The sequence below is a fragment of the Felis catus genome, chromosome E3 (genome assembly GCF_018350175.1).
Source record: "Felis catus isolate Fca126 chromosome E3, F.catus_Fca126_mat1.0, whole genome shotgun sequence".
Taxonomy (NCBI): Eukaryota; Metazoa; Chordata; class Mammalia; order Carnivora; family Felidae; genus Felis; species Felis catus.
Window position 1 is genome coordinate 20695672 of NC_058383.1, and position 24650 is coordinate 20720321.

At 47.3% G+C, this 24650-nt stretch overlaps 1 protein-coding gene and 1 long non-coding RNA gene across 2 annotated transcripts in view; both read right to left on the reverse strand.

Moving 5' to 3' along the window:
• HS3ST4 (heparan sulfate-glucosamine 3-sulfotransferase 4) overlaps window positions 1-24650 on the reverse strand; it is a 394358-nt gene that overhangs the window by 90266 nt on the left and 279442 nt on the right. The window lies entirely within an intron of this gene.
• LOC123382680 lies at window positions 9482-23311 on the reverse strand. Its single transcript, XR_006591371.1, has 4 exons — window positions 19808-23311; window positions 18607-18701; window positions 14222-14363; window positions 9482-10936 (listed from the first exon to the last, which is right to left on the reverse strand). It is a non-coding gene; the product is annotated as an uncharacterized LOC123382680 (long non-coding RNA).

The window sequence follows — 24650 nt, forward strand, 5'->3', positions numbered from 1 at the left end:
ACACTCTTCTGGGCCTCATTGGGCAAGACAGAAGTAAAACGTGAAGACCTTCCTAATTACAGGATTCAGTGCTATCTTTAAAACTTTTAATTTCAGGGGTGCCTGGGGGGCTCCGTCGGTTAAGCGTCCGACTTCGGTTCAGGTCATGATCTCGCAGTTAGTGCGATCGAGCCCCGCGTCGGGCTCCGTGCTGACAGCTCGGAGCCTGGAGCCTGCTTCGGATTCTGTGTCTCCCTCTCTCCCTGCCCCTCCCCTGCTCACGCTCCGCCTCTCTCAAAAATAAACACTGAAAAAATTTTAAAAAAATAAATAAAATTTTAATTTCAGTGTAACTAACATACAGTGTTATATTAGTGTCGGGTTACAATATAGTGATTCAACAATTCTCTACGTGACTCAGTGCTCACCACGGAACTGTACTCTTAACACCCTTCACCTTCTTCACCCACCCCCCCACCTCTCCTCTAGCGACCATCAGTATGTTCTCTATAGTTAAGAGTCTGTTTCTTGGTTTGTCTCTATTTGTTGTTCCTTGGCGCACTTCTTTTGTTTCTTAAACTTCACACATGAATGAAATCCTATGGTATTTGTCTTTCTACGACTGATTTATTTCACTTAGCTTAATACCCTTTGGATCCACCCATGTAGTTGAAAATGACAAGATTTCACTCCTTTTCATGGTTGAGTAATATTCCACTGCTTGTGTGTATATGTGTGTGTACCTCACATCTTCTTTATGTGATTCAATGCTATCGAATGCCCTGCCCGTGTAGCTTCTAAAATGATCTGCACAGGGGCGCCTGAGTGGCTCAGTCGGTTAAGCTTTTGACTTCCGCTGAGGTCACGATCTCACGGTGTGTGGGTTCGAGCCCCGTGTCGGGCTCTGTGCCGACAGCTCGGAGCCTGGAGCCTGCTTTGGATCCTGTGTCTCCCTTTCCCTCTGCCTCTTTCTCTCTCTCTCTCTTTCTCAAAAAAATTTAAAAATTTAACAATAAAATGAAATAAAATAAAATGATCTGCACACAAGAGTGGTACTCATGCCTCTGTGTTACTCTGACCTCCCCCTGTCTGGAGAGACAGAATTGGGTATTTGGGGCCTGACCCGACAACTGTCTGTGTAGGCAGATTCCTAAATACTCTGTCCATAAGAATAGCTTCATAAGAGTCCTCGTGTTTGCAGCAATAAGACAGCACGTGAGAGGTAAAATCTGTCTGTTCCGTATTTGTTCTAGGCCTCCTTGCATGTCTGGGCTGATTTCTGGATCTACTTTGTCCCAGGGTTTCTCAGACTCATCACCACTGATTTTCAGAACCAGATAACTCTGTTATGGAGAGAGGGGGCTGTCTGGTGCACTGCAGGGTATTTAGCATACCCCTGGCCTCACACATTAGATTCCAGCAGGATTAGCCTCACCATGGGCCATGGCAACAAGAAACCATCTCTCTACCTGCCTAAGTGTCCCTAGGTGGGGGGTTACAGTCACTCCCACTTGAGAAGTGCTGGCTTAGCCTCAACCGAAAAAGTTGGAGAGGGGCACCCGGGTGGCTCCGTCGGTTGAGCGTCCGACTTCGGCTCAGGTCATGATCTCACGGTCCGTGAGTTCGAGCCCCGCGTCGGGTTCTGTGCGGACAGCCCGGAGCCTGGAACCTGCTTCGGATTCTGTGTCTCCCTCTCTCTCTGCACCATCCCCCCACTCACACTCTGTCTCTCTCTCAAAAATAAACACACATAAGAAAAATTAAGAAAAAAAACTTGAAGGGACAGGTTGCAGAGTAAGGAACTTGGCCTCCAGAGAGGGGTAGGACTTTTGTCCTCGCTTCTGGGAGGACCCTAGAGGGGTCCTCCCAGAAGGGACCTCTAGACCCTTGGAACTTCCCAAGTGATAGGAGCACAACTGTTGCCCACGGCGGCCCACCCTTGGCCGTTTACGATACTGAGGGGGCTCCCGGTGGGCCCACAGATAGGTCATGTTAACCAGCCGACACAAAGGCCAACCGTGCGATGACAGGCCTTGAGCCACATGATACCAGCCTTGACCTCCAGGGAAGGGAGTGGGGCCGGACGCTGAGTTCAACCACGCGGGCAACAACCCACCCGCCCAACCCAACCCCCATGCCTCCAGTCATGCCCAAGCAATGGGGCCCCGTAAAAACTCTCGACACCAAAGCCCGGGTGAGCTTCCTGGACTGGTCACACTCCAGCATACCGCCACACCTCATGTCAGAAGGACAAGGCATCTCTGAGGAGGACAGAAGCTTAGCATCCGGGACCCCTACCCTCCCACACCTGCCTGATCCTGCCCCACGAATCTCTCTCCCTCTCCCCCTCTGGCTGCTTCTGACGTCCCATCTTTTCGCTACAACACATAATGGCATGTACAACGCTTTCCTCAGTTCTGCAAGTTGTTCTAGTGAATCACCACCCCTGAGGGTAGTCATGGGAAGCCTGACATTTGTAGCTAGCTGATCTGAAGTGAGGGCAGCCCTGGGGGCCCCCAGACCTGTGGCTTAGAGTCAAAAACGTGGGGCAGACTTGCCATCTAGAATACCACATCCTTAACCTCCGGCTTGGCTAGTTCCGAGCACGGATGTGACCGCGTCATGACTTTCCAGCATCAATCTCACTAATTTTGCCTTTACAACCTTTTTTCCCGGCAGCCCACCATCGCTCCTTATGGAAAGGGGCTGTGTGCAACGGCCCCTTTTCGCTCTAACAGCCAGGAGTTCCCAACGTGTGGTGGGGATAGCTCAGACCTCTAAATCGTGAGTGTGAATTCTAATTCTATCCCTTTGAAATTTCTTTTAATGTGTATTTATTTTTGAGGGAGAGGCACACTGGAAGAGGGACAGAGACAGAGGGAGACACAGACCCCGAAGCAGGCTCCAGGCTGTGAACTGTCAGTACAGAGCCCGACGCGGGGCTCGAACCCATGGACTGTGAGATCATGACCTGAGCCGAAGTCGGACGCTCAACCGACTGGGCCACCCAGGCGCCCCCCTGATTCTATCCCTCAAGCCATTTTACCCTTTGAGACTTACCCTCGCGTAAACTGGCGAGAGAACTATCATCCATCAAGTATTCATATTCGCGGAGTAATGCAATGTACCAGGCTGATTTTGCCCCCCGGGGTAGAGCAGCAAACAAGACGGGTTCTTCCCCTCCCGGAGTTCACGCTCCAGGGGCAGAGATGGAAAATAAATAAATAAGTTCAGACGATGAAAAGTGCCGCAAAGGAAAATCAGGCAGGGTGGGAAGAGAAAGGGATAGTGGGAACGGATGTTCTTTTCGGCAGAGCCCTTTGAGAACACCTCTTGGAGGAGAGATCGTTTGTGCAAAGGTCCTGAGGTAGGAACACATGTTGGATACCTGAAGCGTAGAAAAACGTGGTCATTGAGGATTAATGAGTGAAATGAAGCCTCCACAGTTAACAAGCTTAGGATTTGGTGCTTCGCTGAAAATGCAAGCGTCCGTGAGGAAGGCCTACATAAGCGTGTGTTGAATGTCGCTGAAAAACATCCCTAGAAATGATAATGGTTGAATTCTACTGAGTGCACACCACGTATTCCATGTTCATTAACTTTCCTGATCTTCCCAAGAACCCCCTGAGGTAGACGGCATCACCTCCACCAATTCCACAGGCGAGGAGATCGAGGCAGGAGTCTTAAGCCTATTGCCTAAATTCACAGTTTTTAAGAGGGGAGGCCAGCTTGCCCGCCTCGTCCCTAACTACTCCGCTGGACTGCACGTTTTAAACAACGGCTCTAACTCAAGATCCCCGACCCTGACCTCTCAAAACACACTTGGACTCGTACCGTGAGTTTCTGACGTAATAAACTCACTTATTCCGCAAGCATGTGTTGGATACCTACCACGTTCCCGGCCCTTGAACAGGCGCTGAGAATATGAAGAAGGCGGCCCGGCCTCTATACACACTGGAGTGCAGGGGGAGCTACAGATGTAAAATTAGAACGCGCTCTTTCAAGGCCTGAAATGCCACCTAACTGTTTCATGTGTCTTCGGCTGGTCTCCCCAAAGGAATATGTCAGCGGAGGCTGTGATGGATAAAACTTAGTGTTGGGGCGCCTGGGTGGCTCCGTCGGTTGAGCGTCCGACTTCGGCTCAGGTCACGATCTCGCAGTTCGTGAGTTCGAGCCCCATGCTGGGCTCTGTGCTGACAGCTCGGAGCCTGGAGCCTGCTTCGGATTCTGTGTCCCACCCCCACCCCCACCTCTCTCTGCCCCTCCCCTGCTCGTGCTCTGTCTCTCTCTCTCTCTGTCAAAAATAAATAAACATTAAAAAAATTAAAAAAAAAAAAAGAAACTTATTGCTAGTGTAACCGGATGTTTTCATAAACAATGCAAAAAATATCAGTGGCTTCTGAGAAACACAAAAAACTCCCCACAGCAGTAGAGTTACAAATTTCAGGAAATCTTCGATTTATCCTTAGAAGAGATGCCGGGGGCCAGATTTTCTCCATTGCCCCAATCTTGATTTTTCTCCCCTGATCTTTCCTCTTTATTAGGAGATCTGGCTCACTGGATGAGGAAAAAAAACCTTCTCTCTCTTTGTGGTCTTGTAGCATAACATTTCTTCTCTCCCAGGTCCTCAAGCTAATATTCTTGGACCAAAAAACCACTAGGTCTTTTCCCCGTTTGCCACGTGAGAAGAAGGAAGACACGAATCTCTTGTTTTATGGTCAAACAGGATTGTCTGCAATCCTGGGGTGTGGTTTACACCCCGCTGGCTTATCTACTGGCTTATCTACTGAGACGCGAGGCCCTATTGCCTCGGTTGATTAATTCTTGAGATTGATTTGAAATTTGTACATATCTCCTTTGCAATCATTAAAGAGGCATTAATTGATTATTCAGGTGTAGAATCTATTCTGCTTTCCAACTTTATAGCCCTCTCAATCTCTTCCCGAAACCCCCAAGGCTGTTTGGCCCTTGTCTGGCTTCCATTCATCTTGGCTGGAATAACGGGTAGGAAAGAAAGCCCGGAACTGGTAGATTTCACATCTTTTCTGTAACACCGCTCTCAACCTCCTGTGTCCCTGGTAGTATTTTTAACGGGTTAGTAAAACACGGATGTTGCGTCCCTCTCTCTTATAATCCCCACGCTCTCTCCATGCCAACCCCAATTTCTTACATGCACACACACGCACACACCCTCCCGTATTGTCTGGTTGTAACGGGCAGTCCAACAGCCGGACCCAGCCTGAAGTCATGATTCAGACACCTGCTCATATATGTTAAGCAGTTAAATTCGCATGCTTTTCAAGGACTCCCAGGGCTGTCCAGTCTGCCATGGTCCCCACCGATCTTTAGCCTCTGGCTTCCTTGATTTATCTTAGCTGCCCGGCCCCTGGAGGCATCTGGGTTTGCAGTCACTATCACTGGTCACACCGAACGACTTCCACTGTCCTAACCACGCCACACCGTGTCTTTGCTTCCTGCCACCGCACAGGCTCCTCTCCATAGGTGGCCCCCGTGTCCCTCCGGAGCCGGTCCCAATGGCCAGGAAGGTAGTACAGGCAGGGCACTGTGCTATGCACTCTCACGGGAGAGGGAACACGGGCACCCCCACCTTAGAGAAGAGGAACCCCAGGTTTACAGAGATGAAGACAACTGTTTCACATCATGTGGCTAATAAACAGCAAATCACAGTTTAGAGATCAGACTCTGGACTCTAAGCCATAATTCCTTTTCCAACAAACCATCTCAGGAATCCTGCCTCATTCCTCGACACTCAGTTTGGACCCTCTGTCCCCTGCGAAGCCTTCTTTGACTTCCCACTGACAGATTCCTTGATTCCCTCTCGAGTGTTCCCTCGGCCTTACACATAACACGTCTTAGTGAAGCTATCAGACTCTGTTTCGTGTATTTGATTCCATGTAAACACCCCACAAGACCAGTGTCTCTCAGACTCAAAAATGAGAGACATCCGAAAACATACCCATGGACGCCCAAGCTTCCTAGAACCTTAATTTAAGAACCCTACCCCAGGGGCGCCTGGCTCAGTCACTTAAGCGTCCGACTTCGGCTCAGGTCATGATCTCACAGTTCGTGGGTTCGAGCTCCACGCCGGGCTCTGTGCTGACAGCTTGGAGCCTGGAGCCTGCTTCGGATTCTGTGTCTCCCTCGCTCTCTGCCCCTCCCCTGCTCGTTCTCTCTCTCTCTCTCTTTCAAACATAAACAAACATTAAACAAATTTAAAAAAATAAAAAAAGAAGAAATTCTTCCGAAGAATTCACATTGATCAGAAAGCCAATGGAAGACAAAGAGGCACCAGAGAAAAGGCAGAAGGCAGAGGGAACAGCATGTGCAAGGAACTCAGGGCCAGCCCCCCGCAGGTTTAAGGAACTGACCGCAGGCCCTAGAAGCTCCAGTGCGAGGGGCTCAGAACTTGCCCCTTCCTTCCTCTAGCGGGATGGAAGCAGCCAAGCGAGACAGTACGTGTGAGATTACGTAGGACCCACAAGACGACAGGTGCCAACTGGGCCTGATCCCAGGCAGCCCGATCTGGGCTGTATGGGCTGAATTCCTGACTTCCTGCCTGATTGTTTTTGTGGGGGAGGGTAACAGGGACCCTGTACCTAACCACCGTGCTCCCCAGAGATCCATGTCCTTGAGGGAAAGGAGAGAAAAGCGGTGTGGTGAAGCGGCTTTCTCCGATACCCTTCCCCCCACCCCCCACTCACAGTTCATGAAAACAAAGTGTGACGTCCCTGGAGGCCATTGTCATCTGATGGATACAGGCTCTGGTCCCCACGGCCTGAAAGTGCAAATGAGAAGGGAAGGAAATGGCCCCATAAGGGCAGTCTACGCACCTTCTGAGCACAAGCCCCGGGGCGATCTCGCAAAATGGGGGCACGGCAGCAATATTTATGAAGTTCCCGGGTGCTTTCAGATTTGTCCCCTTTCCTCCCTAACTTCCCTCAACTGTGGACTCATTCGCATTTCGCAGATGCCTGCAGAGGCTGAAACAACACCACTGGAGAAGGAGTCGTAAGGCTGGTAGCCGGCAGAGCTCAGGTGGGAACCCGGTTCCATCGCATCCTCCGGGTGCTGAGGGACGAGCTTTGGATTGTGCAGCGTTGAAGGCGGGTGTTCCAAGAGCAAATGCCTCCAGGAGCCCGTGCAAGGGCGGAGGCGAATGAGGGAAGCGGCCTAGGAGAGGAAACCTGGAGACCACGTGCCTTGTCGAGAAGGGACAGCTAGTCATCACCTCCTACTGGCAACGGCCATGTGACAGGGAGGACAGGTCTCCCCACATTTCCAGAGAATCCCCAAACGCAGATAACTAGCTGAAGTCTCCAGGCTTTTAAAATGCTAGCTTCGGGGCGCCTGGGCGGCTCAGTCGGTGAAGCATCTGACTTCGGCTCAGGTCACGATCCCACGGCTCCTGAGTTCGAGCCCCACATCTGGCTGTGTGCTGACAGCTCAGAGCCGGGAGCCTGCTTCGAATTCTGCATCTCCCCCTCTCTCTGGGGGAGCTCGAGCCCCACTTTCAGGTGAGCCCCACTTCTCTCTCTCAGCCCCTCGCTCACTTGCACCCTCTTTCTCTCAAAAATTTAAAAAAAAAAAAAAGCTAGCATCTAATATAAATACCAATATACCCACATACCTCTGCCCAGAACCAAAGCTATATTTAAGCCTCCTTTAACTAAGTGGTTCTTTTTTTTTTTTAATTTTTTTTTCAACATTTTTTATTTATTTTTGAGACAGAGAGAGACAGAGCATGAACGGGGGAGGGGCAGAGAGAGAGGGAGACACAGAATCCGAAACAGGCTCCAGGCTCCGAGCCATCAGCCCAGAGCCTGACGCGGGGCTCGAACTCACGGACCGCGAGATCGTGACCTGGCTGAAGTCAGACGCTTAACCGACTGCGCCACCCAGGCGCCCCTAACTAAGTGGTTCTTAACCGGGTGTCATTTTGCCCCCCGCCCCGCACCCTCCCGGGAGACCTTTGTCAATGTCTGGAGACACGTCTGCTTGTCCCAACCGTGGGCAGAGAAGGCTACTCTAATCTGGTGGACAGAGGCCAGGGATACTCGTCAACATCCTACCATACACAAGACAACCCCCCACCCACAAAGGAGGTTTCCAGAGCCAAACGGTCATGGTGCCGAAGCGGAGAGATCCCCGCTTAACCCGTGGTCCCTCCAGCTCGGGTCCAGCTCGTGAAGGTCCCTTCGCTCCGCCGAGCCTTCTGCGGGTCCTGTTGTCACTCACAGCTACCCTATGCCAGGGACGGCATGATCGTTTGCTTGCTTTTCGCCTGGCTTGCCTCGTTCCACACCTGCACTAGGTCCTGCTAATGCGGGCAGGTCTCGCGTTACGCTAGCAAATCCAGCTTAGTGTTTAAGTGTGTAAGAAACGAGACCATTCGGCTCCAGTCGATAATGTAAACAAAGCCTGGTTGAGATAAACCCCATTACCAGGCCCGAAGTGGCCCAGAGCACCTCTGCTACTTGTGATTAGCGTTATATGTTAAACACAAAGCAATTAACACACTCTAGGCGGCTTATCTCCTGTCACTTAGTGTGGAAATAAAGCCCAACGCTAAACACACATATTGATTTAGCCATTATATCCAGCATCACTCAAAATAAAACTCATTATATTATTGAGTAAAAACAAAGTCACCTTAGTTTTCAGGATGGGCTGTATTAGGCAGAAATCTCACTTTTACGCTTTGCATGGATTCGCCAAACGGGTCTGAGCGCTTAGTCTTGGGGGGGGCCCAACAAGCCCCCCCTGCAGCCCCCCAACAAACCCAGAAAGCGGAGGTCTTCATGTACCTTTACAGGATCTGTGTTTTCAGCCCTAAAAAAGACACGCTCATAGGGGAATCCTTTTTGCTTCGAAACCTTATTTCAGCAGAGACGAGGAAATTATATGCTGGAAAGGCAGGATATTAAACGGGTGGATGGACTGGGATATTAAAAAAACAACAACAATGCAAAAACCACAGGCATTATAAGAAAAATGGGTTCAACTCTGAACGTTAACCACAGGCACTGATCCGCTGTTTATGGGGGGGAAGAAAAAACCTCCCACAAAAACCCAGAAGTATCTTCCAAGTTCAGATGTGACCAACTGATTGAAGACTCTGGAAAAATGTCACCGCGAAGTCGTTTTGAATGGCTTCTTCGGGTTCTCCGTTGTAAGATACCACATCCCACATCCCCCTCACTACCATTTTGGCCCCTGTTATATTTTCCCAAAATGATTCAAGTCTCCTGGGTAGGAAACCAAACCTCAGAGAAGGCTTCGTCCTTTTGAAAAAACTTTTTTTTTTAATTTTAGTGTTTATTTTTAAGAGAGAGAAAGAGCGCGCGGGCAGGGGAGGGGCAGCGAAAGAGAAGGAGACACGGAATCCGAAGCGGGCTCCAGGCTCTGAGCTGTCGGCCCAGAGCCCAACGTGGGGCTCGAACCCATGAACCACGAGATCATGACCTGAGCCGAAGTCGGCTGCCCACCTGACTGAGCCACCCAGGCGCCCCAGTGAACGCTCTGTCTTACTGACCTGCACGTCCCACATTTTAGCTCAGAGTGTGGGCACAGAGAGGACACATGGGGGACACAGAGACACTGGCCACGAGCTGTGTCACAAAACGCAGGCTGCCACCAGTGCTCCCAGAAGTTAAGTACCTGCTTCTTGGGGGTGCGTTTCCCCCCGGATGGCACCTGAGGGCTCTGTCACCTTTTTTTTTCTGGTCTGTGGGAATGGACACACACTCTTAGCCCTTGCAGATCCCTCTACCGAATGCTGTCCTCACCGCAGAATCTTTAGAAAGCACTTAGCAACCAGTATATTCGTCAGCTGCTCTCAAAGCGTGGTTCTGGTGTGTTACAGATCAATGGTAGGGAAAGACGTGTACTTACTGCTCGGGGACGTGCATGTAATCCATAGTATCTCCTCTTTATCCAACATAACCTTATTGATGGAAATCTGTTATCCTCGAGAACATCATCGGTCAAGATGGCAAGAACCACGGCCTCCAGAAAACCCTCTGCCGGGACTCAGGATTACACAGTGGAATGAACATGGGCATCTATCTCCTTTCCTTCCAGAAAGACCCCTCGACGACGGTAACTCCGAGGTCCACAGAAGAAGTGCACGTGAACAGAGAGAAATGGAGAGGAGGCAGGGCGAGTGAGAAAACGGACATGGCAGGACAGAAAAATCTGGAATGAAGCACCCACGCGGGCAGACACCGAGCAGAATCAAGCAGCTGTATTCCGAAGAAACATGGGAGGCCCAGGACTTGGAGGTGCCGGACACCACGGAAGGGCGCGAGGCACGAGGCTAAACATGGCGGTGCTGGTCGGAGGACTTACTTTCCCCGCCCTGCCCTGCCAGGCAAGATCTCCAACATGAAAGAGAAGACAACACACAGAGCCCGTGGCTCCAGAACGATCCGTCCAATTCATTCCGTTGCCCGTGGTAATATGGACGGCCATATCACCTTAGTTGCGCCAATGGAAGGTCACCCTTGGGAGTATGCCAGAAACAGGCAAAAGACCCCTTTCTTCCGCCAGGACTGTGAAACCGGTAGCCTTGGGGCCTGCGGGTCCTGGTGGTCACCTTTCCCCAGGGTAGAGAGGTCACCTGAGAATAAAGTCAACAGGGGAAGCTGGTCCAAAAACGGACAGGCAGATTCGCCACAGCCGTTGTTTGGAGAATCAGGATCTAGCCACGGCTGAAGCCCGTCATTCCTGGATAAAATGAGTGACCGCTTCCTGAGCAGTTACTACATGTTACTATGTGTCAGATCCTGTTCTAAGACATTTACTTTGATCAAGGCAACTAACCTGCGCTGCAGCCTTGTGATGTAGGTCCTGTAATTACCTTTGTTTTACTGATGAGAAAAGTGTCGGATAAGTAAGCAGTAGAGCGAAGATTCGGACTCACGACTGTCTTCAGAGCCTGCAAGTTGAAACAGCGTATTACATAATCCCTGGTTGTAAATTCTTCAATCGTTGGAGTTGGATTTCTGTCCCTTCTATCTCTCAGAGGGACTTAACCCAGCTAGTGTCTTATCCACCCAGGAACCCTTACTGATGGGAAGTTGCCAAGCATGTAACCACTGTTTGTGTAAAATGCTGTTACGAACCCTTCTCCTGCAAATCACTTTCAAGTAGGGAATTTTTAAAAATTTTTTTCTTAATTTTTATTTATTTTTGAGGGAGACAGAGAGAGAGAGAGAGAGAGAGAGAGAGAGAGAACAGGGGAGGAGCAGAGAGAGAGGGAGACCCAGAATCCGAAGCAGGCTCCAGGCTCCGAGCTGTCAGCACAGAGCCCGACGCGGGGCTCGAACTCACGGACCGCGAGATCGTGACCTGAGCTGAAGTCGGACGCTTAACCGACTGAGCCACCCAGGCGCCCCAAGTAGGGCATTTTAAGGATGCAGCTGGGAGGCTAAAGTCCTCTCTCTGGACACACTGAATAATCCAAATCTTTCACTCTTTCTGCAGTCCAGCTATTCAATGGCTCTAACTTTTGGATCTCCCCTAACACCTACGTCCACCTTTCCACCATTCCTCTGGATTTGTCAACTATTCAGATTTCTGGTCAGCAAGGAATGTAGGACTTAACTCCTTCCGTTACTTCTGGTTTACTCCCTCTGTAGTAAACAAACTAGACCCTTGCCCAACTTCATCCTACTTGGTTGTCCATAGTTGGTTTCAAATATGCTAAATATTTATTGTCCCAGATGCCCTGGGATGGTTCCTATTAAAAGGAATGTTCACAGGATCCTACGTTAGTCCCCCCCCCCACCTTTTTTCTGGGCCTTCACTTTTCCTGAGTCATCCCAGCCATTCCCAAGGTTTTAATGAGCACCTATGCACTGATGACCGTCCAAACTACAGGGAGCTTTGACTCTTCTTCTGAGCCCCATACCTATACTTCCAATTTCCCACTCGGTATGTTTTCTGTGGGAAATGCCACGGGAGCATCAATGCCAAAATAACCTCTTTCTCCTCCACGATGCTTCAGAACTTCCATCCACCTATCTCCCTACCTATATTTCAATCCTGTTACTTGGCATTATTGTTTGCCAAGATTCTAAAGCAGACAGCTTGGGTTTTTCACCTCCTTTGCCCTGGCCCCCGCGTTCGATTAGTTACCACGTCCTGACAACTCTCCCTGAAAAATCTCTCAAAGACGTGTTCTCTTTTCTTCCACTCATGATTTCCTAGCTGACCTGTTGCCAATAGCCCCCTGAATATCCTCCCACCTCCGGGTAGTCTCCGTCCCCATCTGCCCTCCCCATTGTAAGCAGCGTCGTGATCTGCCTTCAAAAGACATTTCAGAGCCTGGGAGAAAATGGCCCAGAAAGTGCAAGCTGTCACGAAACCCTTTCTCGAATTCTCTTTAAAACGCCCTCAAACAGTCAATGAGAGGATGGCCTGGTATCTCCGCTAACAGGATAAAAATCAATGGCATTATGAATCAGGGACCGGTTGATATTAATTGCTGTGTCTTTGGAAACAGATTCCAAAACCTATCTCATGTCACCAGCTCGTGGAAAAAAAATCCCAATTACTTTTGTTATTGCCTAAAGAAAGCGAAACGCTGGTATTTTTAAACTTTTTCTTTGGCAATCATTTCAAACTTGCAGAAAAGTCACAAGGATAAAAAGAGTCCAAAGAATAACTATATACACTTCACCCAGATTCACCTTTGGTTAACATTTTGTCTCTTCTCCTTTTTCATTTGCTGTATGTAAATATTCATTCCTACAGATATGCAGACACACACATCAAAAGCATTTTAGAGCACGTAGTGTATATCATGGCCTTTCACCTTTAAACAGTTCAGTGTGTATTTCGAAGAATGAGAGATATTTTTCTATAACCACAGTAGAGTTACCCTCTTCACTAAATTTAACACTGATTCAATCCTTTTATCTAATCTACTATCTGAATTCCAATATTGTCAATTGACCCAATAAAGTCTTTGATTGCTTTTTTTCTTCCCTGTAGTACAAGACCTAGTCAAGGATCGGAGATTGCATTTTTTAGTGGCTGTGTCTCTGTCGTCTCCTTGAAGCTGGAACATTTCCACAACTTTTCTTTCTCTTTTATGACACTGACAATTTTTTGAAGAATGCAGTCTAGTCTCCCCGCTTTTTAATAGAACTTTCCTTATTTGGGGTTGCCTGGTGTTTCTTCACGATCAGATACAAATTAACCACTCTTTGAATGAGTACCACTTAAGTAATATCCTGTCCTTCTCAGGGTAACACGTCCAGGAAGACATTTTTTTAAAAAAATATGTATTCCTTTTTTGAGAAACAGAGACAGTGTGAGCGGGGGAAGGGCACCGAGAGGGAGACACGGAATCCTAAGCAGGCTCCAGGCTCTGAGCTGTCAGCACAGAGCCCGACGTGGGGCTTGATGAGGGGTTAGATACTCAACCAACTGAGCCACCCAAGCGCCCCCATGCCCTTCCTTTTGATATTATCCATTGAACTCTGTCTGGCTGACCTCTCATGGATGAACCACTGTAGAATCTGCCTGCCCAACATCCATTCCTTTGGCAAACGGCCTCCCCAGCCCCAATTCCTTACTAATGCCACTCAACCCTCATGGTTTTCATGGGGAAGATCCCATTTCTGTTATAGAAACATCATCAGGGACCAAGAATGGCCAATCAAGGACTTTCTCTCTTTACCCACAGAAATGCAAAAATGGGCAATATATCCCAAGTTGGACCAACCACCCTGGACTTTCTCTGGACCTCTCCGGACATATCTCTGTTCTTTGAACTTTGTGACTTATGAGAAGCACATGTGTTTGGACCTGTGGAAGAAGGGCGTCTTATCACAATGTAGGGCGATCCTTTCTGAGAATGGGGAAAAACACAGCCATGAGTTGACCTATGTGTTTGAAAGAAAAAAGAGAGGAAGAGATGTAAATGATGTAATGACATCATTTAAGCACCTGATTCCTGCCATGTCTGAAGCCTTATTACCAAGGACTTTTCAGTTGCGCGAACTGGTAAATCACCGAGTTACTCAAGCTAAAAGTGGTGACTTTTAACACCTTTTTCACTCTGTGCTGGTTAAGTCCCAGCACGAAAACAGACTGGGTAATAATACGCACGCTTACTTTGCAACACTTGCACATTTATCTGAAGAATAAATCAACATTTGTTTTAAGTAAGCTTCACGTGCAGTGCAGAACCCAACATGGGCCTTGAACTCACCACCCTGAGATCGAGACCGGAGCTGAGATCAAGAGTCGGACGTTTAACCGACCGAGTCACCCAGGTGCCCCATCAACATCTGTCAGATTCTGTGGTCCTATATTACTGTGTAGACTGTTCAACCTTGCTCACGAGTCGTCCGCTAGAAAATAAGCACATAACTATTTACAATTACATATTTTTTTAAATATTTATTTATTTAAGAGAGTGAGCATAAGAGGGGAAGGGGTAGAGAGAAAAGGGACAGAGAGAATCCCAAGCAGGGGCTCCGTGCTGTCAGCGCAGAGCCCAACGTGGGGCTCGAACTCACAAACCATGAGATCATGACCTGAGCCGAAATCAAGAGCCAGATGCTTAACCAACTGAGCCCTCCAGGCGCCCCTACGATTATATTTTAAATAGAAAGTTCAATATGAATTCTGAGAACCTGTAGGATGTGTCTAAAGCCGTTCTCAGTGGAAAACTCATAGTTCCAAATGTTAGGAATCTTAAATGAGGCAAACGAAAACAGATTCTGCTTACCTCAAGGATCTAGAAAAAAAGCAAGATGAATGCAAAGAAGACAGATGGCGGCCATTTTCAAAGACAAAAGAAGAAATTATTAGGGAGAAAAAAGAGCTGAAATGATGAATCCAATCCCAACCATAGTTTCTGGTGGGGGGGGGGGACCCAACATCTCTTCACCTAATGCAGAGGAGAGCAAAGTCAAATTCACAATACTAATGTAGAAGGGAGAAATAGTCTCTCTCAGAGGCAGAAGCAATTACATTCTGCAAGGGAAAAAAGTATGTGCCCAGAAAGCCTCAGAAAGTGAATTCCATCAGGCCTTCAAGGAACAGAAAAAGCCTTCTGTCATTTAACCTGTGGTAGAGCATTCTTTTAAGGCGTAAGTGTGATAAGTGCTCAGAGAAAAATCTTCAAAAGCTTCCCAGGCACTTCAATGGAGCATTTTGCCGGTTCTCACAGCTTGGCTGTGGACTCGCCAAACGGACAAGAGAGAAGTTCATCCCGGGCAGCGGGAACTGGGACGAAAAAGGCTTGGACTTAGGAGGAGATCAATATTCCTCAAACGGCACAAGCCTGGGGAAGAGGTTTTAAAAAGGATTCAATTCCAGGAGTGGAACATACTTGGATAACCTGCAGTGATGAAGCTGATTCTAAAAAATACCTGAATATGGCACTAGACGATGGAAGACACGGCCAGGAAAGTAGTCACACCCTATGACAGCAGTCGCTCAACATCAACTCATTAGGACTCGGAAATACGGTGTGGTTAGCAAAAAGGTCAAGTAATCTCAGGCTACATTGCGGAAATACGCTCCCTCTGAAAAAAATAACAGTCTCTCTCTCCAGCGCTCTGGTGAGTACACTTTGACGTAGGGCTCAGTTTTAAAGGAATGTTAATTCAGGGGCGCCTGGGTGGTGCAGTCGGTTGAGCGTCCGACTTCAGCCAGGTCGCGATCTCGCGGTCCGTGAGTTCGAGCCCCGCGTCAGGCTCTGGGCTGATGGCTCAGAGCCTGGAGCCTGTTTCAGATTCTGTGTCTCCCTCTCTCTCTGCCCCTCCCCCGTTCATGCTCTGTCTCTCTCTGTCCCAAAAATAAATAAAAAACATTGAAAAAAAAATGTTTTTAAAGGAATGTTAATTCAGAGACAGCACATATCCAAAGAGAGATTGAATAAGGAGGAACTATTTAGTAGAATCTGTTGTTCTGCCTCGTTTCACTCTTTGGGAACAATTCATCTCCTTAGGGAAACATGCCCCCTACCATCATTCTTAGTCCACGTTAGGCCAGAGCAGCGGCTACATGACCCAGGGATGCCCATCCACAGGCTTATCCTCCTGGGAAAAGTGACGGACTGTTTTTGAGGCTCACGATCATCACATCAAGTCGGGACTTGAATTGGAGCGATTATGAAAGTCTTCACTTCCTGCTCAGGTTGTTGGGTGGAGGGGACATAAGTCTGGGGCAACCAGGGGATGCTGTGTCCATGAAGCCAGTAGTAAAAATATCATAGGTAAGAGATGGAGAGAGGTAAGGTTCCTGACAACATTTGATGAGAACGTTGGCCCAATCTTTGTTGAAGTCAGTTATGCGAATCTACAAATGTTCCTTAACTAGTTTGAGTTCAGTTTCTGCCATTCACCACCAAACAATTTCTAGCTAGTTCAACCTTAAAACCACACCGTGAGATACGATTAAAGGAAATACTGTCTTTGAAATTGAGGAGGCACATGGATCGCGTGAGTGCCCTCTTGAAACTCTCCATAGCAATTTCATTGCAATCAAGAACAACGTTAAATGACATGACTAGTATTACTTTGCATTTTCCTAGAGGTTTTCAAAATGCAATAAGACAAGAAAAATAACTTGCCGAAATACTGGAAAAGAAAAGAAGAAAAAAAATCTCTTTGCTGATATCACTGTGTATCAAGACAATCTGAGAGGCTACAGATAAAAAACATTTTAATTTGATAAGATGGCTGAATAGAAGATAAATACACAAAAAACAATGTATTTCCTAAATCAAGCATGCATGAAAATGGAAAAAAAAAACATATTCACAAGCATGATAAAAGCTAAGAAATACACAGAAATGTACTAGAAACCCAAAACATATGGTACTTATATGAAAAAATGTATAAAATTGTATTTAAGGATATCTACCTAGATATCAATAAGTGGGAAGATATATTATCTCCATGGATGGGATACTTAATGGAGTAAAATATTGATTATCTGAAAACTACCATATTAATTCAAAGTAATTCAATCTGGATATCAAATTTTGTTAGTTTTATAAAATAATGTTCATTTTCATACGGAAGAATAAATTTTCCAGATTAGCCAAAAATAGAAACAAAGAACAATGAGGGATGACTTGCCTTGCAAGACATTAAAACATACTATGAAATTACCATAATCAAAACAATGTAATATTAATGTGGTATCGTGGGGAGATGAACCTTGAGATAAACTGCATTACATACAGCAATTTATACAATAAAAAGGTCAGTAACTAAATCATGACTTCATTTAATAAATGGTGCTGGCAGACCTGACTATTATCTAGGGGGAAAAAACTGGAACTCATTACCTTATACTGTATGCTAAACTTTAGATAGATTAAGTAAAGAAAAAACAATATAGTTAAGATCCTAGGTTATAATTTAAAATGATACACGTATCTCTAGATACGTCATCACACAAAATACGTAGAAGTTGTACAACTATTTCCTATCCCCTTATTTTATCCTCAGTCTTATCCCAGCCCTCTGGTGGAGGAGGAGGGGTATAAAGCAATCACGTAACAAAAAAAGGATTCTTAGACTCTAGGAAGGTATCAGGGTGGAGTGTGGTCACCAATGCCTGCAGAAAACTGCTATGTAACCAACAATGAGAAGGCATTTTGCTCTCATATCTTATCTAGTCTCTGATCACATTTCTCTGCTAGTTCCCAGCCAAATAAAGAATTTCCTGTATCATTATTTACCCTATTGTATTCTGACCCATCTTATCTACAAATGTATCATTTGTTGTCAGGAGGAAAGACAAAGCAACCAAAACAAATGTGCTTCTTAACACAGTGACACATAGTCAGTATTCTAATACACAGTCCTGGTAGAGTCGGGGAAAATCGAAGTGGAAGCTTCAGAAGAGAGGAGGGAAAACTCACGTTTATTGTTCACCTACTATGTGCAAAGTACTTTCAGTATCTCATGCCAAAGCAACCAGAGTGACTGTGTCATTATTCCTGCCTCGTAAAGAAGAGTAAGGTTCAGCAAGATCAAGTAACTTGTTCAAGGTCACTGTGGTAAGTTTCCTGATGTATTTATTGCCTGCTCTCGCGTTTCAGCACTTCGTTTGTTGTTTTCGTTTTGTATTTTTTTTGTTTTTTTGGAGGGAGGGAGGGAGACAGGGAGAGAGAGAGCTCTTGAACACATGGGAGGGGCAGAGAGAGAGAATCCTAAGCAGACTCCATGGACAGCACAGAGCCTATGCAGGGCTCGATCTCATGATGGTGAGATCATGACCTGAGCCGAAATCAAGAGTAGGACACAAACAATCTGCCCCATTCTTAGTCCATGTGCATCCAAGGATGGGCACATGGCTGAGGCACAGCCAATCACTTTGTTCTATCTTCTGGCCACCAGGATTGGTTTAGGAATGGGCATGGAACCCTGGTCAGTTTTATTAGAGCAACTTTAAAATTTTATTGGAATTGTTGAAAAAAGTTCATTCCGCTCAAGTAGCTGAGCTGGTAAACTGTAAGCCTAGAGGTGCTAGAGTCTGTCCTGTGGACAGACCCAACCTGAGAACTGAGCTGAACAGATGAAAGACACAGAGTCTTGATCATAGAGTTTGAGCACCTGGATCCAGCCATACCTGAAGCAAAGACTGCCTTCTTTTGGACTGAGCAGACACATGGACTGATAAATTCCTTTACAGACTTCCATCACTTTATACTGGACGGCCATTCTCTGTATAGAAAACATCTGGATTACTTAAGTCACCACAGAGCTAAGAAGTGATACAACCCAAGATACTAATGTCTTTCTTTTGGACTCCAAGGATCATGATCTTTCCACAAGGCCACGCTTCCTGAAAAAAATCACTATTTATTAGCTGGTGGAAAATCGTACAATTCATAAAGGAATCTGCTGGGATATCTGACCTGTTCTTAGCCTGCTGTGAACTTGACACCGTCTTTGATGAATGGAATCGGGGAAGAACGTTCTGGGAAATTTGATGGAAATGAGATTTAAATTGTATTGTAAAAAAAGCAAAAACCAAAAAACAATGAAGACTAGTTCCCAAAGATTTGCCTTTATTCAGTAGGTACATGGTACTCAGGCAAAAGAACATTTTGAAGTGGAAAAGAACAAGCTCTGAGTCAAAAAACAGCAAGAGAAGTCTGGTCCCGCCATGCAGCTGTGCAATTTTAGGCAAAAAAGTGTCGTTCTCTAAGTCTTCATTTTTTTTTTTCTTCCTCCTGGCAGAGCTTTTGTGAGATGGAAATGCGATCCTGGCTGCTGAAGTACCTTTATTTATTTTTTTGAATTGCAAAGGGCTATCATGTAACATTATTAAATGTTGTGGGGGTATTTGGGTACAGTTTAGATTTCTATCGCCGTTATTACAATATACAATAGCAAGCCTTTAGATTTCATGTTTAAAAATAGCATACTGAAAGAAATAGATACTGGTTACACAGTAAGTAGGCAGGATCCAGTTAATTGCATTTACTAATAAAAGAAATTAGCTCAAAGGTTGCATTGGAAAGATACAAATGGGGACTCAAATAAAATAAATGCTACGTATTATATTTTCTTTCCAATATGTATGAAATGGGACAATAAGCAGACAATATAAATAAGATAAAATGGGCAAATAAAGAGAATAAAAAAGTTATAAGAAGACTGGAAAAAAATCCACAGGATTGAAACTACCAAACAAGACTACACAGAATAAATATAAATATGTGATAAGGTAAGAATAGGGAAAAGGGAGTATATTACAAAGCTAACAGAGTTAAAGAACTTAATGTACTAAGAGAAACAGGGGGGCTCTGAAGTCAAGCAGCTACCTGGATCTGTTGGAGGCACCTGACATTTTACCAGTGCTCTGGGAAGCGCCAGGCATCGCACTGGGTCTCTTCGATTCAGTAATTCATTTATTCTAATAGAAGCATCTCAAGCTCAAGATCGGCATTCGCCTTTTACCAACAGGGAAGCTGAGGCCCAGAAGCTTCGATGACGTGCCCCAGGAGTTACAGGTGGTGACAGCGGAGCTTAGACGGGAACTACAGTCCTTTTTGGTCTAAAGTCCGTTGGCTCCGCCTCCCCACCCTCCGTCCCGCACTGCCTCTACAACAGCCAGGGCTCCCTCGCAGTGCCCCACAATGGCTGCTGCTTGTCATGGGTGTCACTGCAACTTCAAGATGGGAATGATATTCCTCCAGGGCGAGGCGAAGGTTCGGTGGAGCCCAGGGTCCACCCACGTTATTTCAGTAAACAGCCCCATTCTCCCCTCGGGAAGCCATCCCTACCGCACCTCTCCGCGCATGCTCAGTTCGGGGATGGGGGCGGTGCCTAGCTCAGGCTTCAGCCAATCAGCTCACTGAATTCCCTTCACAACTGTGATTGGTTAGAGGGAAGGGGAACAGATGACCCAGGCCAGCCAATCAGGGCCGCAGTCTTGGCTGGCTTGCCTCTAAGCTCCCAGAGTACTGGAGTCTCGCTACCAGCCCACCCCACCCCAGGTCCGCGCGGCCATATTTAAACCGAGGTTAAGTACTCTCACACCAGTTCTGCGGCCACCGCAGAGGGAATGGCCTTCCCGGGAATGGGCCACGTGGAGTGCAAAGTGGAGCCAGAACAACGTCTGGCGACGCCGGAGCCTCATTCAAGCCTAACCTGGAGCAAAAAGACCCCTGCACCTTACAGGTGCTTGAGCCAGCCTGCCTGGGGTCTCTGTTCCTCACAGCCTCCAATTTTCAAACAGAGGCAATAGTGTGAAGCCTTGCGTCCCTCCTGCCAGAAGCTAGGAAGGAAGCCAAGAAGCTTCTCGCCCCTCAAAGCCTGCCGAGGCGGGACTCCAACCTGGGGCCAGGGGTCACTAGTAGACTACTATGGCCCAAGTGGGAACTCCCAGCATGCCTCAAACTACTTGGATGCTTCCTTTGAAGATTAGATATTTTGATTATGTGCCTAAGAAGATCACAGATCCTCTTCTGTGTCGGGTTTCAATAGAAGGATTCAGATGATGGGGCGCCTGGATGGCTCAGTCGGTTAAGCCTCCGACTTGGGCTCAGGTCATGATCTCACCGCCAGTGAGTTCGAGCCCTGCATCAGGCTCTGGGCCCACAACTCCGAGCCTGCAGCCTGGTTCGGGTTCTGTGTCTCCCTCTCTGTCTGCCCCTTCCCTGCTCATGCTCAGTCTCTCCCTCTCAAAAATAAAATAAAAACATGAAAAAAGAAAGAAAGATTCAGATGAACCTGGATTCAAATATTAGCTTTGCCACATAATAGAAGCACACTCCTTGGCAAATCAGTGGCTTTCTCACATCTCTGTGCCTTGATATATATATTATTTCCTCCACCTGGAATCATATATATATACCACCTCCACGTTCCCTCTCCTGTTCCCCTGCCTGAGCACTGGTAATCATCCAAATCCCAGGACTCCCTGAGATTTGAAATATCACTTCCTCCAGGAAGTCCTCCTTGACTTCTCACCGTAAGGTCTAAACGAAGGTCACCTCTTCCAGGTTCCCAAAGCTCCTCCATTCTTTCCTTGTCTCAGCCCTGGTCTCGTTATTGTAATCATAATTAAAAAGTAATTATAAATATCTAGTTCCCTCCCCAGAACAGAAGCTCCACAGGGGCAGGAAATATGCCACTGTACTCAGCATCAGATCTCCACGGGGAGCTAACGGTGCAAAAGTTGTGAAGAGTGAACAAATATCTCAGCCTTTAGAGTTGCTCATCTGTGAAATGGGCATAATCATAGCCTCGTAGGATTGATTGCTCAGTAGGTAGGCTGCCCAGCACATGCCTGGCACAGAGAGAGGTTCAATAAATGTTATCTGCCTGCTACACAGGTTACCTTTTCCAAGAATTTTTCTACGGCGTCGTTCTTTGCTAGTCACTAACTAGATCTACCTGTTTTCCATTAATAACGCTCATAAAATCCTCACTATTTCCTCAGGAGACCGTGACAACTCAGGGGTTAATGACCATCGGTCTCGGCTTGATAGTAAGTCCTGGGTCACAGTCACCACAGAAAGCTCTTTTTCTCTCAGCAGCTGTCAACACGGAAATAAAGTGATTAAAAGTGTTAAATATCATAGATAATAAATGGCACTAATATAAAACTTAATGCCCCTAATATTTCCTTTGAGTTGCTACCTTTTGCATTAATTGAAGCAAGAAATGTTCCACTTAGTTAAAATATCTACTCAGTATCCTGCTCATAAACACATCTGCAGCCCGAGTTCACTGGTTCAGTGGGTTTAAATTAGTTGGTATCGATGTTATTGATGATCTGAGGGTTCGGAGAGCATGCTGAGGCCATAATGAGGAGGGTGATGCTCTCGTCTTCTCCACGGGCACGGACACAGGGTTTTGCTGGGGCAAAACTTCGGGGTTTTCGAACAAAAGCTACAAAGAGGACCGCAACAGACCCCGGCGTGACGATGGATCCTTCACTGGAACGAACCCGCCTCTGCCATGTGTACCTGAGGCGGGGCAACGTTTTTTTACTGAACATCTATTACATATAAGGCAATGGACAGCACGGTGCTTAAGGACGCTGGCCCCAGAGTCCCGCAGGTTTGGGTCTGAATCTAGCTCAGACACTCCCTACCTATCCTCGGCCACAGCGCTTGATCTCTCTGATCTACTGTTTCTTTATCTGCAAAAGAAGATAATAATAGCACCCGAGAATAAAAGGCCCAGCACAGGGGACACAGTCAATGGGATCGTAACGGTGCTCAGGTGACAGATAGCAGCCACACTTGTGGTGAGCACAGCATAATGTGGAGGCTTGATGAATTCCTATGCCGCAGGCCTGAAACCCACGTTAACGACGTGTATCAACCATACTCAAACCTAGTAATAATAACATTAGCGCCCGAGTCATGGGGTGATGTACTGTGAGGCTCGAATCTACCAAGTCACCTTAGCACAGCGCCCGGCAGGTGCCAAATGTTAGGTATCATCATGGTCATGATACACGTGTGAGGTCGTTTCACCTTTACGTGGTCCCATCGGATATGCACTGTTGTCCTACTAGAAGGATCGCTGGATTAACAGGCAAAACGTCCACGTTGAAAATCTGTTTACAACGACCAAACTCTAGACCACTGACAACACGAGACGCTGAGGGCATGGAGTAGTAGAAATTCTCCACTGCTGGTGGGAACACGAAACGGTCCAGCCATTCTGGAAGACAGCTGGCGGTTTCTTACAAAACTAAGCGTACTCTTACCATATGATCCAGCCATCACCGCCCTTGGTATTTGCCCAAATGAGTCGAAAATTTATTCCACCCCAAACCCAACACGCTGCGGTTTTAGTCAAAGCGCCAAAACCTGGAAGCCAACCAAGGTGTCCTTAAAATTTTTTTTTAGTGTGTATTTATTTTTGAAAGAGAGAAAGAGTGTACATGGGGGAGATGCAGAGAGAGAGGGAGACACAGAATCCGAAGCAGGCTCCAGGCTCCGAGCTGTCAGCACAGAGCCTGACTCGGGGCTTGGACCCGTGAACCGCGAGATCGTGACCTGAGCCGAAGTCAGACACTTAATTGACTGAGCCACCCAGGCGCCCGCCAAGATGTCCTTTGGTAGGTGAATGGATAAATAAACTGTGGTATGTCCAGACAATGGAATCCTGTTCAGGGCTAAAAACAAATAATATCAGGGGCGCCTGGGTGGCTCAGTCGGTTAAGTGTCCAACTTTGGCTCAGGTCACGATCTCACGGTTCCCGAGTTCGAGCCCCGCATCGGGCTCTGTGCTGACAGCTCAGAGCCTGGAGCCTGCTTCGGATTCCGTGTCTCCCTCACGCTCTCTTCCCCTCCCCCACTCACGTTCTGTCTCTCTCTCTCTCAAAAATAAATAAACATTAAAAAAAAAAAAAAAGAACATCAAGCCATGGAATGGCGTGGAAGAATGTTAAACGTATATTACAAAGGGCAGGAAGCACATGATTCCAAGTATAACGGCGTTCTGGAAAAGGCAAAGGTATGGAGACAGTAAAAAGATGAGTGTTGGGGCGCCTGGGTGGCTCAGTTGATGAAGCGCCCCACTCAGGACTCGGGTCACGATCTCACAGTTCGTGGGTTCGAGCCCTGCATCGGGTTCTGTGCTGACAGATGGGAGCCTAGAGCCTGTGTCCGGTCTTGTGCCCCCCTCTCTCTCTGCCCCTCCCCCACTAGCGCTCTGTCTCAGAAATAAATAAACATCTAAAACATTTAAAAAAGAAAAAGAGCAGTGTTTGCCAGGACTGGGGGGGGGGGGCTGGGGAGGGAGGAGAGGGACGAACGGGTGACGCAGACAGGCTTTTCAGAACAGTGAAACTATTCTGTATGACACTCCAGTGGTTCATACCCACCGTTATAAACGGGTCCAAACCCGCAGAACGTACACCTACCCAGGAGTGAACACGATTGTACGCTACAGGGTCTCAAGGATTAAAAAACAAAACTGTCCCACGGATTAAGCAGCCGGGTGTCACCTCAGAGCACATATATTCGGTGTCTCCAAAAGCCCATGTTCTTATCTGTTAAATGGGAACAAGCAACCCAGGTGAGGTCGCCGTGGGCGTCAGTGAGGCCATGCGTTAGCAAGCCTCTGGCCCAGGGTAGGTGACCGGCAAGGAAGCGTTAGACCCACAGTCCCACACGGCCTCAGCTTGGGGGGGGGGGGGCA